The following is a 16,384-nucleotide window of genomic DNA, read 5'->3' as shown; positions in this document are numbered from 1 at the left end:
TGTGCAAATCAGATCCTCATCTGCATCTGCTTCCTCTGGGCTCCAGGAACCAGAGGCACATTCAGGTCAACCTCAAGGCTGTTGCAGATTGACTGGAGAGGAAGACCTCTGCACTGGAAAGATACTGAGGAGCTTTCTAACATCACTAAAAAAAAAAAAAGTCTAAAATGCCACCAGACTAGTCTAAAATGTCTTACACAAAATTCATGTCCCTGTCTCTCAGGAGAACACAGTTGAATTGCAGTTTTTTTACCAACAAAGACAGGATCCCAAATACTCATAGACTGCTTGAAACAGGTCCAGGGAAGACTCTCAAAGTGAACTCCAGAGCCTGCTGGGCTCAGTGAGAAGCTAAATGTGGACTCTACCCAAAGGAAACTCACCCATAAATATTCACACTGTTTCTCATAATCATTCTGAAAGACATGACCGGTGTTTAGAGGGATGCTTTCTTAGCACTTAATTGCTTTCTGAGGAAATTTTAGCATGGCCAAATGAACATCATCAAATTGATTACCTTGTAGAATTAGTATATTTAATTATTAAATAATTTTATTTTCATTATACTGTGTTGTGATATATCGTGTATATTGTACTGTAGCATTAATTAAGAATATACTCATTATAATATTCCAGGACTGTAGAATTTAATGATTTTTTGCCAAAAGTACATGCTGGGTCTTTTCATTCTGAAAGTTTCTTTCCCCAGTTTTAGAGAGGAAAAGCTTCTTTAAAAATTGTAGTGAACTAAAAGTTGCAAAATATTAATTATTTGTAGCCTTAAGGATCAAAAAGTTGAAAATGAAAAACTCTATTTCTAGCCTGGTATATTTGAACTAAAAGAAGATTGTTTAAAAAAATAACAACAAAAGAAGCAAATCTAATTTCATTTTTTGGAGGAGTTTTTAGGGAGTTTGATTTAATATATTTTGTACTCTTTGAAGCTGAGACTGAAACTCCTTCCTGTTTACCTGTGGGCTCATGGTGAGAATACTGACAGTTGGTTTCAATTTTTTATATGTGGAAGTGAGAGGAGTTAAAGCAAGAACTTGAGTCTCCATCCTGCAACCGTCTTCAAATTAAAATGTCCTGGTGTTTCTGCATGCGAAGCTATAGCATCAAGAGCCATAGCTTGAAGAGTCACGCAAACATTTTGTCCTCCATTCCAAGACAGCACTAAGCACCTGCTCAGATCTAGGACCTTGAGCATCCTCATTCTTTTTGTGGTGTACTGTAAAAAGATAAACTTCAAGTGCAGACCAGCCTCATCAGTGTCTTATGGGAGCATGCCTCTGGAGTCTTTGTTACTGGAAATAATCATTAAAACTTAACTTGCAGAGAATAAGGAAAAAAAAAAAAAAAAAAAAAAGAAAACAACTTGCAGAGAATAAATAAATTTGTAGTTTTTATAAAATCTTGATTGCATTAAAAAAATTGTGTGAATATATATATATATATATATGTAAAACAGAAGAAACTCTTATTTGGATGTTAAAATTCCCACATAAAGAGTCTTGAAAAGTTCTTTTTCTTCCCGCTGTTTATATTCAAGAGTGCCTTGAATGGCAAACTCTGGTGTAGACATCTACAGTGCAAATACCCAGAGCTAGGCAAGACAACCCCATCCCTGTCTCAGAAAACCCCAACATGGGGTCTCTCCACAGGCTCAGAAGCCCAGGTGACAGCTTGGGTTCTGTATGGAGGTGTCCACTCCCCAGAAGCACCTTGTGCTCTTGTGGGCAGCTGGCCTTTAATAGCTTTCAGGCTAGGGGGTGTTTATAAGCTCAGTCTCAAAAATGCCTTTTAGTCAAACATATACCTTTAGGCAAGGAAAACAGGCATGGTTTTAGGCACAGAGGGGTTTTATAGGCAGAGGACTAACTCCTAATACTTTGGGATACCTGCCTTTCAGCTGGAGACCCTCTGTGTATGAAAGTATCATACATCATATGTATATGAAATGCTTGTCCAGTCTGTAATAGATGCCACTCCTTCAAACAACCTCGTTTTTTACCTTGCTCTCTTGGGCACCACAACACTGAATTCATGGTGAGAATGTTGCTCCACTGCTCTAAGCCTCTTCTGTAAATGAGAGTTGGGAGGTCAAGCCATTACTCTAGGTCATTTCTGTATTTCATTACATAAGCATCACTCAACAGTAAAAGGTGCTTGGTCACAGTTATGCAGAAGTTTTTCTCTTTCATAGAGGTGATCAGAGTCTTCTCCTCTGTCCACCTGCATATTCTCAGTGTGAAACAGAAATCATGTGTAGGGCAGAGCATTCATTACCAAACTGCCGTGGAACTGTACTTGAAAGACTTCGAAGTAAGGAAGGAGTTAATAGTTTCAAAATAGTCATTTCCTGAGTCCTCTGGTTGGATGAGTAAAAACTTTCAACTATTTCTATTTCTTCTGTGTCATTTAAGAGGCTTTCAAGGTGCACTGTACTTCTCAGACCAGGTAAGGAGTACAGCTTTTCACTTCTTGATTGTTTATTCATAATAGTTTTTCAGAAGAGCCAGACTCAGTCAAGATTGATTTTTCTCCCTCCTATTATTTACATCTGAAGTGAGAACGAAGTTCATTGCAGTCCAAGAAGTACATGTGTATCTTTGTGCCAGATGACTGTAGAAATAAATGAAGAACTGTATGGCTTAATAGTAGAGCAAAGATAGTTAAGAAATTATGTTGCATATATTTAGAGGTCAGAATTATTACAGCAAATACTGCAGTAAAAGAGAAAGAAAATGCATCAGCAGTTTTAAGGAGTTCACTCTGCAGGAACCACTAAGAAAATAAGGGGTTCTCAGGTACAGTTTGCTTTAGTGAGGAGAGTAGTAAAAATCATAGCGTGTCTTCAACTCTGATTTTAAAACGAGGAAGAATGAGCTTCTACATATTGGGGACAGAAAAAAAAAATCAAACCCAGATAATTTCGGACCAGTTTTAGTTGTAAATCTGGACCTGATATCTATCTTTAGCATGTACTGTACTCATCCTGAGACTGCTCTGGCAGTTTGCAACAGCCCAACATACACACAGAAGTGACTGTGGAACAATATCATAAAATGATACAATTTCATCAGGCTCTTTTGATGCATAAAAGCTGAACTCAGACAGACGGGTACCAGAAGAAAGTCCCACAACACAGTGCACTTTAGCACACGGCATTTGTTGTTTCTTAATAGATAAGGAGAGGGATTACTTGTGTGAAAATCTTTTTGTTTTGTTTAATAGTTCAGAAACAAGCATAAAGTAGTCATCTGTGGGGAAGTTATTGTAATAATGTACTGTCATTGTGTCACCATACAGAAAGGGAAATTGTACATGCCATGCTGATCCCTGAGTGAAATCATACACTGATATGGCATTTGTGGGGTTTTTTAAGACTCAAGGGGTTTTTTTGCATTTGCGGGTTTTTAAGTCTTTGCTTGTTATCAGTTTTGATGTTTGGATATTGACTCCTTGAATGTTTGCTTTAAACGCTTTCTGGATTTTATACAGAGTAGAATCTAGTTAAGACTTTTAACAGCATTTGTTTGATTCAGACACAAAATTTCCATCCCTCTTGGGACTTCATTCTTAAATCATTTCCTCTTTATTTGTGAAATTGCTATTAGAGTAGCAATTGGACCTCTGTAATGAATTTCACGCTCAACAGACTCAATGATCCACATGAAGTTTTGTCACCACATCTACAGATGGGGACTTAATACGAATCTCAGCTGATGCCAGACTTGTGCCCTGGTTTTTACAGCTGCCCCATGCAAGCAATCTGATCAAGAACCCCAGTCTTCCCTTGCAAACAGCTGTGTCAGTTTAGAAACAACCAGAGAGCATGTCACCCTTTTGCTAGGGAAGAGACTGTGGCACGGGTAGAAGCACTTGCATCAGCCTTAGTCTTAGTTTGAACATCAGTGCTAAGCAATTTGCAGTTCCTTAGGGGTCTGTATGGCCTTAGTTGGTAAATTCTTGCAGCCTTTGCCATAGTTTGCTGAAGGAAAGGTGGCTGAGGTGTGCCTACAGTTCTGCAGCCGCATTTCCCAGTTACTGAATAGGCATGGCTCAAGGGAAAGTGCTCAGCAGCTTTGTGTGGGAAGAGCAAACAGAACCCAGGCATCCCCTGTCACCAACCAGCATCTTACTCACTGCTCGTGTATTCACCTTCTGTCTTTGCAGCGTGGGTTTGGGTTCAACTCAGATGCATCTGCCCATGCAGATAATTAGGCTTTCACTGATGACTGTTAGTGCAGAAAAGGCCAGCTCAGGTGATATGAAATGTTTGCTCTCGGTGCCCTCTTTCAGCATCAGTATCTTTGTTTGATGTGGAAAAAGGGTGAACTCCTCTGTCGGAGGCTGCATTGTGTTATGTGCAGCGGTTACGTGTAACAGCACTGAAAACAAACAAATAGCAGAAAGGTGATTCATTGTATGGCAGCTTTGGTCTGCCACAGTAACTGCTGCGTTCTGGTCAAGCGGCAAGAAGGGAGAAACCCAGACACAACTCAGCCACAACAAGTTGTTTTGTGGTAGACTCCCCTGTCCTGCTCAAAAATGAAGGCACACCAAGACTGTGTCACCACACGTCTAAAATACGTGCTGGTGTTGTTCACTTGTATTGCCACTTACAAACTTCACACTTGCACAGTTTCCAGATAAAAAGTCATTTTGAAACACAAGTTCAGGGGGTTTCACTGCTAATGTTTGCAAAGCTTTCAGATGGACAGAAGGGAGGTTTTCTTATCAGGCATATTTATTGACACTGTTCCATGCTCTTCACAGCATGAAAAAGGAGCTTGAAAATGTAGCTCTCCTCTGAAAAATGACATTACAGAAATAGCACTACACTTTGGACCTTGACTACTGCCTCCAGAATTCCTGGATGAAATGAGCTCTATTTATAATTAAATGTCTGTGGGATTGTTGTTTTGGCTTGATTATTCTTACTGACAGCTCTCAAATGGGAAAGTCAAGCTGGTGTTCCTCTTGGGCTTACTATTTATACACAGGAAATCTGAAAGGGATTCAGCCTGAGAGTTAAAGTTGTTACTTAAAATAGGTTTTAAATGGGTAATATTTTTTGTCTAAATTTAGTTGCTAATCAATCAGAAATATCCCACAGGATTAATTTTCTACATCTTTGAATCAGGTAATGTCAGTTTGATTCCAATCCAAAAATCATATATTTTTGATTGGAAGCCTTCTGTCCTTACTGAAATTTCCCATTGGTAATCTTATTTTTCAGTGTTGATGAATATTTAACTAAAGCTAAATATCAGAGAAAGAGAGAGAAAAATCTGTGTATGCTTCATGCAACAGCTCAATAATTAAATACTGGATTTTAGCTGTCATTGATATCCTAACAAAGAGATTCTCCCTTTTTGCACACAGACTGATGAGGGTTCAAGAGTTGTTCAGGCTGGGGCCAAGGATCTGTAAGTTTGGTCATCAAGAGCTGCACATTTTTGTCGTATTTTCACACTACCGCATGAAAAATTCAGGCTCACAGCTGGTGAATTGAAAATCCTTGCGTGCCCAACTGCTGACTAAATCTTGAAATAAGAACAGAAATTACACCTTGCTATGGTCGTGAAGAAGCAGCTAGGGCTACTTACTCTGAGATATCCTGCACCTGATTCACATCTGCACAAATGAGAAGGGAAAACAGCAAACCAACAAGAAGTATGTGCTCTTTTATCTTCTCTTCATCTTCAGATTATATTCTGAAGCATTAGTAGTCCTGCACAGGTATATTTTACAGCTAGTGAACCATATTTTTAAGGCTGTGAAAGAAAATAGAGAATGTTATCAGTGCTTGTCACTGTCACTGTTTGTAATTATCTTTAGATATGTCCTCTTCTTTTTTTTTCTTTTTTTTTCCCCCTTAAAAGTTTTCTTGTTTGTTCCTTTCTGCAGATCTTACTCATAGAGGAAATCTGATCTGCTGCAGCACGGAAACATCAGCAGTGAGATGGCGAGACAAATTCCTTAGGGAGCTGCTTGTAAGTCTGGTCAACATTTAAGATGAAAAGTTTTGCATTTTCTTTGGCAGGATGTTACATGCAGAGTTTAGCTGTATGAGGCAATTGCTGAGGCAATAAGGGAATATTCAGGAACGCAAGCTTTGAGTAGGTGAGTAAGCACAAAGGCAGAAATTATCTTATTAGGATTTTCTCTTTCCTCCATGCCCCCCCCCCTTACAACTTCTAAAAACATGATTGGTCTTTGAGACTCACTAAATCATGGCCAATTGAAATCCTGTTCTCCAGAATCCTGATCCTGAATACACTGAATAGACCCCACTTTAGGGCTGCAATGGTTCAGCAGTTGAAAGCTGTGAGAATAAGCCTTTTGTACTTTTGTTGCTTCACCTTGAGACAGTCAAGCAGTGTAGGGATTAAAGGGAAATCCCCCTGGAACACAGGCAGTGGTGAGAGATAGGGTAGGAAACTGCGGATAAGTCAGCAGTGAAATGGTGAGGATGAGACCAAAAAAAGGAAAACTGGTAGTGCAAACTTGGGGTAGATGAGAACAGAGGGTGGGATCTGGAGAGCAGTTAACAGGAGGAAGAGACACTTTGGGTTACATGATGATGATGATGATGATAGTGGATTTGTAGATGACAGCAAGGTGTGATTCTTTCATGTCTTTCCCCCAAATACTCTGGAGAAACCCCTGAAATATCCAGGTCTCAGAAACATAGAAGTAAATCTTGGAGGCAGCACAGGTGTGTCTGCACCCTCTAGTGGGCTACAGAAAATTATTTTACCCAGCAGAAAATTACATTACACAGAATATACTTTTACCCAGCAGACCCTTTCCACTTCATTTCCTGGGACCAGTCATATTATGGTCTTTAGCATATTAGACACACCTGTAATAACTGTTTTCAGCCTCTATAACATGATACTGCATCCAAACTTCTTTTTCTGGGATGATCTTTTGTCTGTCATATCTCCTGAACTATACAGGAAGTTGATTGTGACTCGGAGTTCTTTGAGGGAGCATTAGCTGGTGTGAAACAAAACCATGCCAGAACTGTAACAGCCCAGCAGTTGAATTTCATGATCTGAGCGCTGTTCTGACACTGTTAAATTTACTAATATTGACATGCTTTACGTGTAGTAAAATCTCCCTTGTGCAGGTGATATACTCTTCATAGTCCTAAGGGTAAATATTACAGAATAATACTTCAGCACAAAAAAATCAATGAACAACCTGTTAAGTGGGAGACCATTTCCTGTCTCATTGCTCAGCTCTCATCTACTTGCTGCTGGAGGACATATTCTGACTGAGATGTAGAACTACAGGAAAAAGCAAAGCCGCTTTGTGATTTTAGTGACTGAGTAATGTTCTGGGAAATATGATTCTGCCACTAATTCTACCTGGGAGTAGATGCTGATAAAAGCTTTTGTGATGGTCACAAAAAGGTCACCTTTTTAAGAAAAGGATACATGTGAAATGCCTGAAATGGAGCTAGGATGGAACTTCAGAACTTCAGCTCTGGACAGGCAAAATTCTGATGCAACCTCTGAGTACTGGGGGATTATACCATAGTAGTTGCTTCTTATAACACAAGATAGCAGTATTTAAGATACTTAGAGACAAAAATAGAGAATATATCCATTAGCAATAATAAGAACAAATGGATTTTGGCAGGACTGAGAAAGCTGGTCAAGTGCCACCAAGGAGAATGCTTAAAGAATGTCAGTGAAACTGTTTCTTCTTTACATATACAGGTACTTGCTTTTAAAAAGGTCAAAGAGTAGGAACTAGTATAACTCCTCCTCTAGAGCATGCTCCTAGGAGAAAGAGTGGGCAAATTCAACTCTGTTCTTTGGAAAGTATTTAATGTCTTATCCACCCCCTTCCTAGGTAGTAAGCTAGAACTATGGACTAGGCTGAATTGCACCCAGCTAGTAGAAGCTGGAACAGCAAGCAAAAGAGGATAAAAGAGGTCAGAAACCTGAAATACCATTCAGCTGGAAGGCTAAAGACCTTATCTCTAGTCTTGTCTTCAGAGACAGTTTCACAGTAATCACTGGATAATTCCAAAGGCCAAACTAAAGCCTAGATTCCAGGCCATGTGCACTTGACGGCTGCCTTCGTCACTAGACTAGAGAATCACTTGCCCTCCTTCATGGTGTTTTCATCTTTTCCTGAGTTGCTGTGTTAATAATTTTGTAGTGTGCATCTCTGATGTGAAAGATGAGCAGTAACCAGAAGCTTTGTGGCTAAAGCAGTCTCCAGCTCAGATAATCTAACTCCCATGGTCAGACTTGGAGGGCAGCTTAAGGCTTCTATTTCCTGAAATTAACCACTGCATTATTGTTCAGACAGGGAAAGGAAGTGTTTTTCTTCTATCAACCATCTCTTAAAAAATTGTAGCAAATTATATTTGGGCCCCAGAAAGAAAAGGCAACGGGGAATTTTAACAAAAGAAACTTTGGCAAAGGGGTTCAAGGTCTCCCTGTATTTTCTCTGTGAGAGTATGTTCTGTGAGAATTACTATTTTTTCCCCCAAATTTTCATGTTTTTAAGGCTCATTCTCTGTCAGCACTGGATGATCTATGTGTGTGGCATGTGAGGTGTGCTGACTTAACACTGTTCCTTATAATTTTTCTGACTATTTCAGATCCTATTCTGAGACACCAAAGCCTTCACTGGCGCCTTCATCCTTCCACCCATGTGATGCTTATCTTACAGAGCTTGAAATTCTGTTTCAAATCTGGTTTCAAGGGGTTAAGCTTTCAGAAACAGGCACCAACTCTGAGTTCCTAATTTTCAAATGCTTATTAAAAGATATCTGGATCTGACTTGCTGAGAGTATTGAGTACTCATAAAAATCCAGGTATGGTCAATAGAAGTGTGGTTTTGAAACAGTAACATTTTATTTAATGCCAAATGCTCTTAGAAATCAGGTGCTAACTAACTCAGGCCCTTCATTCCTCACATTCCTTTTTGTAATACGGGGTTCAATAATCTTTATATTAGAGGAAGGCTGCAAATAAGAAATTTATAGGTGTTTCTGAAGCACTTTGATGCTGTAACACTGGATGTCATAAAAATGCCCCAAAATAAATTGTTTATTTAGTATTTAGGACAAGAGTTTGAACAGTGCATTTTACATAGGGCATAGTGTCATTTATTGAACAATCAAGAGAAAAAAGTCGAAATTTTTCTGATAGGGTCTTTGGAAAATTGCTGGGAAGGCATTGGTTCCAACAGAAATCAAGTGGAAAAAGGCAAGCTTAAACATGTCCATTTTCAAGCCTGTGACTTGTAGAGTTTCTTGGCAACTGAGTTCAGTTAGAATAGAGATAGAGAATCTTGGCTGATTTCCTGTCTTCAGCCTGTTGACTTACACCATTTCACAAGTAGGATCATTCAGCTAAAAAGCAACCAGGGGAACCTGCTGATGAAATTCTGGCTCTCAAAATCTTCAGCTGTTTATTTATTCAGGCTGCTAGAACAGTAGCCTTACTGAGATGAATGGGCATTGTGAGCATTTTAACACGGAAGGAAAACACACGACATTTTCGTAAGGGATACCTTCTCTTCCCCTCAGTCACATGTCTCTGCAAAGCTCTGATCTCAGTTACATAGTGTTTAAATCCTCAGTGCACAGATCAGAGCTGCTGGGGTCTTTAGAAACACACAGTTAGTCAAAAAGTTTGCAACCTATCCATGATTGCAGCTAACAGAAGCTAGCTGCTAGCGCGTGAATGTGAGACTGAGTTAAACCAGAAGCAAGATCAAGACCTTAAGCTGGACTAAACACTGCCTTGCACATTGCATACATCTCCTTATCAGCCTGATTTGTGACCTAAATCTGTATATCCCTGTCACAGAAAATCACTGGAACCCAGACTTTCACACAAAGATGTGCCTTCTTGGTCACCCATTTTTCCCATATGTCTTTAACACCTCTAAGAGGATGAAGAATGAAGTTTCCTGTTACATGTCTGGCATTTGCAAGCTCAGTAATTCTCAGCAGTGCAGACACATAATCTTAAAATCTGGTGTTGGTGGATAAAATAGCCTCACAAACTCATCACTGAGGTTTTTCATGGTGAAATGCATGTTAAATGTTTGACATTTAAAACCATATATACTTGTGAAATTTTTTTTTTGCGCTTTTTAAATGAAATGCTTTTTACCAGCACCTCTTCTCTGAGAAACAGGACACGGCACAGTTTTACATGTTATAGTAAGCTGACAGGTTTGCTCAACTCACATGTCTGTTCTGCCAATGTTTGTGGGTTGAGTACATAATTATCCCCACATGACAGGGGCAGAAATCATAGCCAATATGTATGTCAATAACAAATATGATGGGTTTACCCTGGGCTTGGAGATGTAGATGTTTACACTGAGTGGGGTGGATTCTCAGCACTTCCCAGTTTTCGCTGCTGCAGTACTGCAAAAACCAACTGCAAACTCTCCCAGCAGTGCCTGGGAATCTCTTTGTTAAGTGTGGAGCACCAGCATGTGGAAAGACTTTTGCTGTGTCAGTTAGCAGGGGAGAGCAGAGAGAGAAAGGAATCAATCATATTACAGAAAAATCAGTTCCTTTGGTTGTGCCTGTTTTCTGACTGCTTCAACTTGTCTTTGGGACGACAGTAGTCATGAGTGTAAAAGGAAAAAGTGGTGGTCAGAAACAGAATTATTTAGGTTGGAGAAGACCCTCAAAGTCATGGAGTCCAACCCTTTAACCCAGCACTGCCAAGTCTGTCACTAAACCATGTCCTGAAGTGTCACATCTACACATCTTTTAATTACCTCCAGGAATGGTGACTCCACCATTTTCCTGGGCAGCCAGTTCAAATGCCTGACAACCCTTCTGTGAAGAAATTTTCCTATTATTCAGTCTAAATCTCCCTTGGGTTTACAGGCCAACCTGAGTCCATTTCCTTTTTTCCTATCAGTAGTTACTTGGGAGAAGAGACCAACCCCCACCTGGCTCCAACCTCCTTTCAGGTGCTTGTAGGGAGTGATAAGGTCTCCTCTCTTCTTCAGACTCAACATGCCCAGCACCCTCAGCTGTTCTTGTGCTCCAGGCTCCATTGTCCTTCTCTGTACATTCTCCAGGACCTCAATGTCTTTCTTGCAGTAAGGGGCCATAAAACTGAAAATCTTTGCTGTCTTCAAAAGCGCATGTGGTCACCTGGAGATTTGACTTTCTCAGGTTTGAAATAAAAACTCCAGTGTTGCAACTTGCCATTGCCAATGATTTTCTTGTTCACACTAATGTGCTACAGGAGCTATAAATGCTCCCCTGTCCATACCTGCCACAGCAAAGTAAAAATGTTCACACCTTCTATGTATCATCAGGTTAAACTTTTCTAGTAAATCCAAAGAAAATAAGTAAGGGTATGTTCACAAAGAACCACCCAGAAATTCAAAGTGTGCCAGGTATTAGAAATAAAGCCATGCTTATATATTAAAGATATTTTGGTGTCCAGCTATGGGCCCAAGAGGACTGAATGCTAGATGCTTTCACTTCCTTCAATGGAAGATAAATATATGGTTCATTCATAAATAAGGTCTGTCACATGTTGGGTCAAGCAGGATTTGGTGCAAGATTTGCAGACTGATATTTGCATCCACAAGAAATACTTTGTCTTCTATTCTGAGCTACATTTTTCTTGTTTTGACCCCAGACAGAAAAAAGCACTAAGTGAAAGGCATTTTGAACAGTGAGGATGAGACAGTGGCACTTCCCGGCAAGGGGAGATAACACCAGCATGTATGGATCCAGTGACTGTGGAAACAGTAGAAAACACTGGTCTGTTTTCTTACTATGAATTGCAGTGAAATATTACATAATGAATGTTTTCCTTATTGCCATTGCACAGACCTACAAACTTCTCCTGAATTATTACGACCATTACACACAGAAAACCATAAGCAGTTGCACTAATCAGGGAGAGGAGCTAAAAAACATTAGGTGGAATTATAAATGTCTGAATTTCAGGCTTTCATCCAGCCAATTCACATTTTTTGAGAAAAAGAGAGAGGAGAAAAATAGACTCATGTACACAGGCCAAAGATCCTTTTCAGACAAAACTGGACAGCAGCTGGGCTCAGTGGCTCTCTGGGTTTTATTTACATTCTTGCTTCTATGTTAAGGATAAAATGAACAAATGTGTGATACCTGTTCTGGCTGACAGTTACCCAGGACATTCCCTTCTGGATTGTCCTGTATAACATCCTTCCCCTACAGATGAGGCTACATGCTCACCCACAGACTTCATTTGTCTGGTAAGAAAGTGTACTGAAATACCAGAGTCTTTCACCTCTAAGTCTAAGCAGCCCAGCTGGTTTCTGTAAATAGCGTTCATTGACTGACTCAGAGAAAGAATTGCCTGGCCCAGCATCTCAGTGTAGGTTTTCTCTGTTATATCCAGTGTGCTCCAATGAGCCCTAGCCCTCAGCTTCCATTTCTGCAGCCCAGTGTCACTGTATCCCTTTACTTTCTTCTGGGGGTGACAATAGGTTCAGGCTGAGCTTTCTGCATGGACATTATTGTCTCAGTGCTCTCCCCCCTCCTCCAGAGAAATGTGCTGTAAAGACTTGTGGGGGCTTATTTCCTTTTTCAGATCTGAGCCAAAGCTTAAGTCTCTTGATGTGTAGCCATCAAAGGCATCAAAGATAAATAACTCACAGCAGTGCTGATAAATAAATATCTCGCAGACTGTTACTCACTGCCTTACTGTTTCATGTTCAGAGTTAAATGGGATTATATAGAAGCAGAAGGTTAAGCTTGCAGTAATTAAACTTCTAAATAGTTTTGAACATCAAAATTAAATGTTTTCAATTTTATCTATTTATTTTATATTTATTTTATTCACATTTATTTCACTTACGAAATTAATTAGTCCTAAACCATCCTTAATCTAAATCCTTTCCACAACAACTCACAGTGGTGAGAAATGATGTCACAGATTTTGGCAAGGCCCTACATACAGACAATTGCAAATGACAGCACTTTTTTGAATACGTCTGCAACGTGTCTCATGCATTAATTTTTTTATATGTTAGGGCTACAAAGATTGCATTGCTACTGAATCACTACTGTCGATCATGGTAAATGACAAGAGTATTTCCCCAGTGGAGAAACAGCCAAATATGGTACAGTTTTTTAAAAGCCAACAGAGATCTCAGATCAGAATTACAGAGTATGTAAATGTTCTTTGCAAATCAGTTTGTATTTATTTTTTGACACTGACTGTCTCAGTGTCCTTTGTGGTAAACCTCATGAAGGGTTTTAATGTGCTTGCTCTGTTTTACATACTTTTGATCCACTCATTCTCAAATTAAATAACTAGATAGAAAAAAAAATGTGCTACCCTTCACTGAAATGGTTTGGAAACCAACCTCTCTTCTCCTTATTAGAAATAATCTCTTCACTTCATGTTTCAGTCTGGTGGGTAAGAAAACTGCTTTTTTTTTTGGCTAAAAGTGTAGTGTTTCCAATTCTGAAGTTCTCATTGCAGTTTCCACTAGTTATGAACACCCACACCTCCAGGGGAAAAAAAATGAAAACACCTAGGTTGGGGCTCTTCTGTGTTGTTTATACACCATTTAAAATGTTATCAAGTATTTCTTAACCTTTCTCTTTTCTTAAAAGCAGATTGTTTCAACCACTACTTCCTTATTTCTCCTCCCTTCCTCTTAACTCTTTAATAGGGGATCTCTACGTGTGCCTTTCTTCTTAATTTCCAGTCTATGAATAAGTTGATCTGTCCATCCTTCCAACCAACTGGGATTATGAAAGCCAAGCAAACTTTAGGGTAGCTTTTCATCAGAACAGCAAGATAGAGTTGAAGAGTTGACAACAGTTTGCTAGGAGTGTGGGAGAGGTTGTGTCAGTCTTTTACCACTGAAAATCTTGTAGTCCTCCCATTCATCCTTCTGACAGTTTTATTTTGACAGCCTGCATCACAGATAGCATCGTATGGTCACCACACAACACTGAAAATGACTTGATCATCTGCTGCTTTCCGCAAACCTTGTCCTTCACAGTGATGTACCCCCATAGCCACTGATAGGAGTTAGTCATGCCAGCAATGACAGGATGTCACAAGAGATAGCTGAGGTCTCGTGCTGGCACAAGAAGGTGTGTGTGATCGTCTCCATGTATGTCCTGTGAGCCTTGTTCTGTTAAAAAAACATTGGATTGATCTTTGCTCTGAGACCAGCCTGAGCCTTGTTATATCTCCATGAACACAGCTTTCATTCTCACTGGAGTCCTTTTCTCTGGCCTGGCTTCCTAGGTATTTCCCTGTGTAATTTGCCACCCTTGGCAGAAAATGCAGTCAGTGTAAGTATGGGATCTTTCTACTGTTCTTCTCCCACTCCAGCCAGGAAGGGGGAATGTGTAAAGGATCTTAGCAAGATGTAGAGCAAGTAGATACCTATACCCCTGTAGGCTGAAGCTCATCATCATGAGATCATCCATCTAAACAATGCAGGAATTCAGGAATTTTTGTTCAACTGGAAACAGCTCTACTTCACCCCTGCCTGTCGCAGGGGGAAGAGATACACAAACACTCAGCCAGGCAATTTGCAGTGAAAGCATCACACACACCTACCAAACTCACCCTCACACACTTCTGCAAGCACCTTATATCTGCCTGGGGGAAGGGTGTTAAAATGTGCAGTTGAGCCAGGTAGCTTTTCTATGCTGAATGTCTTTCCTAGTCTGCTGGGACAGGATATCTGTTCTCAAAGAGTTTAGCAAGACATTTTAACTCCATGATCTAGAAGACTGATTGAGTGCCAGTTAATTCTGGAAGATCTGCCAGAGTTCTTGAACTAGAGAAAAGCAATTGGCACTGCAAGAAAAGCAGAAAAAGGAAGTATTTTTATTTGACTGCCATTGATTCTTACAGTAGAGGATGAAGACCATCTATCCAGTGTGGTACTATGCTCACCAATGGATGATTTAGCTAGGAGCATAAGAGATTCTTCTGCAAAAGGAGCATAATCCCAGGAGGTAGAGCAAAGCAAATGTTTATTTGTGATTCACATTATATGCCTAGCATCAGGCCTCTGCCTGTTCATGTGCCTGACCTTCTTGTTCGGATCCATTGAAACCCAACACTGAAGGAGAAAATTTCCATCACAGGTGGAATTTCCAATTTCTGATCTTTATGCTAGCACTGAAAGAGGCTTTAGGAACCTAAATACTCTTTTGTTGTCACTCAGTGCTCTTCGCTTAGTTAGTTAGTGCACTATCATCTTCAGCTGTTCAGCTTTTGCTAAAGGTGCCATTACAAAAATTATGAACCCCAAGCATTAAGTCCTCAGAAACCCATATATCCTAATACCCAGCCCAGGCTGCAGGCCTGAAATCACAGTTGTTGAGTGGGGGGAAGACTGTTCCTTGTGCTGTATCAGTTCGAGAACCTAGTAAACCATAAACTGCCAAAACACTTATTGAAGTAAGTCCTCCATGGGATACAGAAGGAAGCAGGATGTCAATGCCATGTGCCCTTTAGTCCTGTGGATACTTAGGGCAGTCCCTACAGACTATGGACGTTTACCTGGCCTAATTGGAGCCAAGCATTCTTGCAGAAATGCATTAATCATAATGTTATTTATCTACAAGTTGTCTTTACTCCTGCAGCTGAATTTGTTTCAGGTTGCATAGTACCACTGTGACATAAATTCCATAAGTGAGAAAAACAAACTCTAGTGTTTGTTTAGTATTAGAGAGGAGAAGACATCCAAAATGCAGTTCCTATTTCAATGTAATTTATATATTTTCTGTGAATCAACTAATAGAAAAGCCTATTGCTTGATGGGGGGGTGGGGGGGGAGAGTAGATTTAAATCTCCTCACTCTGATGAGAGAAATAAATTCATATCTCCTACTTCCCCATTGTGTGATATTTAGGAAGCGTGAATAGTACTCTTTTTGCTGGTTTGGATACTTCTGGGTTTTATGAGATAAGACAGAGGCAAACATCTCACTGCAGGAAAAATTTCAGGGGTAATACGTGGTTGTATCTAGAGATCACCTTGAAATCCTCACAAAGGGTGTGGAGGTTTTCACACACTTCCTCTGAAGCTTTCTCAGAGACTAAGGTGTTTCTGTCTAGCTTTCTTGCTGTTCAGTGTCCTGGTTTTCTGTATTTCATGGTGAAATGCCTAACTATGAGCTGATGAGGTGGGGACATCTCAGACCAGGCCATGGAAACTACTTGGCAGTAGCAGGCAGGTGCAAAAACTTACATTTCTACAACCTAAGGTAGAGTAGGTGTGGATGGTGGTGCACTGGGCTCTCTCAGTGGGTTTACATTCTGTTTTAACTCCTCTAGGTACTTGCTACTCTCCTGTGTCTGTCTTTTTCTTTTTTCTTTTTCTTTTCTTTTTTG

At 40.0% G+C, this 16,384-nt stretch overlaps 1 protein-coding gene across 1 annotated transcript in view; it reads left to right on the top strand.

Moving 5' to 3' along the window:
* The first annotated feature begins 2,383 nt into the window (after positions 1 to 2,383).
* Positions 2,384 to 16,384, top strand: part of P2RY8 (P2Y receptor family member 8) — a 30,426-nt gene continuing 16,425 nt past the window's right edge. Inside the window, exons 1-2 of the mRNA XM_030954876.1 lie at positions 2,384 to 2,460; positions 5,917 to 6,002. The gene's annotated coding sequence lies outside the window, so the exon portion shown is untranslated. The remainder of the gene's footprint in view (positions 2,461 to 5,916; positions 6,003 to 16,384) is intronic.

Source organism: Camarhynchus parvulus, chromosome 1, assembly GCF_901933205.1.
Source record: "Camarhynchus parvulus chromosome 1, STF_HiC, whole genome shotgun sequence".
Taxonomy (NCBI): domain Eukaryota; kingdom Metazoa; phylum Chordata; class Aves; order Passeriformes; family Thraupidae; genus Camarhynchus; species Camarhynchus parvulus.
Note: the sequence above shows the minus strand (reverse complement) of the source record. Positions and strands in the feature narration are given on the sequence as shown.